The sequence below is a fragment of the Limulus polyphemus genome, unplaced genomic scaffold (assembly GCF_000517525.1).
Source record: "Limulus polyphemus unplaced genomic scaffold, Limulus_polyphemus-2.1.2 Scaffold2137, whole genome shotgun sequence".
In the NCBI taxonomy this organism is placed as follows: Eukaryota; Metazoa; Arthropoda; class Merostomata; order Xiphosura; family Limulidae; genus Limulus; species Limulus polyphemus.
In genome coordinates this window covers 135,477-136,759 of record NW_013667747.1, presented here as the reverse complement: position 1 = coordinate 136,759, position 1,283 = coordinate 135,477, and the positions used below count along the sequence as shown (strand labels likewise).

Here is a 1,283-nt window from a genome sequence, read left to right as displayed (position 1 = left end):
GCGACATCAGCGTGACATCTTCCTTGCGGCTTTCACCGCCACGCATCATAACATGCCTCGCTCGCCAGTAATTCATTACTTAAAAGTTCCAAAAATAATTTATTGCTAATTTAAACTGATTGACCTGTCTCATTATATACATCTAGAGCAACAAATTGATTAATGGTGGTATTTGCTAATTGAAGGTCTCATTTACTGATTATTACAGCATTTTTGACATCATGGGCTGTGGTCTTTATTGATGTATAAAAAAAAAATCTGTTTTGACCAAAAACTTTTACCACAAGATCTTTTAAAATAATCTGGATATTTCTTACTTGGGAAATTGCTACTATCAATCTAGAGATGACAACGTGGTTGGCATTTTGTTTATTTTATAAAAATACAGTATTGATCTTGTATAAATCAAATAAGTTGGTAACTAAATAATGAAAACATGTTTATCTATTATTGATAACTGTAATAATGCTTTTATTTAAAACATAAATGACTGCAATTAGAAATAATTAAACATACAGTCAGCCAAATTTATTTATACATGTTGTTTGAATAGGCTAAATATTTAATAAGTAAGAACTTGAATCATCAAAAGTGTTTGCCATCACCTTCAGTACACTTTAAATCTAACTAAACTTATTTGATTTAAAGACAATTTGATTTTTGGTGAATGAAATAAAAATCCCTCATGTTTACAAACATAGTTTATCAATTACAAAAAACTGTAAATTTCAACAAAAACTAAAAATTAACAAATGTTAAATCAAATAAGTTGTCTTAAGACTTAATTTAACACCATAGCTCTTCCTCTAAACCAGTACTATGAGGTGCCCAGATGCCTTTACTAAGCCATTAAACAATCTCCAGTATACATATTCCTGTGTCTAGGTAAACTAATTATATCTGACTACAACAAAACGTTCTCCAAACATTGTATATTTGTAACTGTGTTAAACTAGTTACAAAGTTTTCTTTGTTCCCATTACCTTATCTGGTCTCTTCTCATCTGAGAAACTTTCTGTAGCTTTCAAACATAATTAAACACATACATACTTTCAAAACTGACAAGCAAAAAGAGCATTGCATGGTAGTGTAATTCTTGTTCTATTCAATCATATTTAAACTTTGTGTTTCAATAATAAATGAATGATCAAATTTTCAGTACAGGCTCGGTCCCTGGGACCAACCTTGTAACCATTTTGTGCTTGTTATAGTTTTCATGCTATAACTTTTAAATTAGTAAGCAAACACGAATGAAATTTGGCAGATTATCAGAAAACATTATA

At 29.6% G+C, this 1,283-nt stretch overlaps 1 protein-coding gene across 1 annotated transcript in view; it reads right to left on the bottom strand.

Moving 5' to 3' along the window:
- The window catches only part of LOC106466056 (protein FAM13A-like), a 96,807-nt gene that overhangs the window by 12,568 nt on the left and 82,956 nt on the right, over positions 1-1,283 (bottom strand).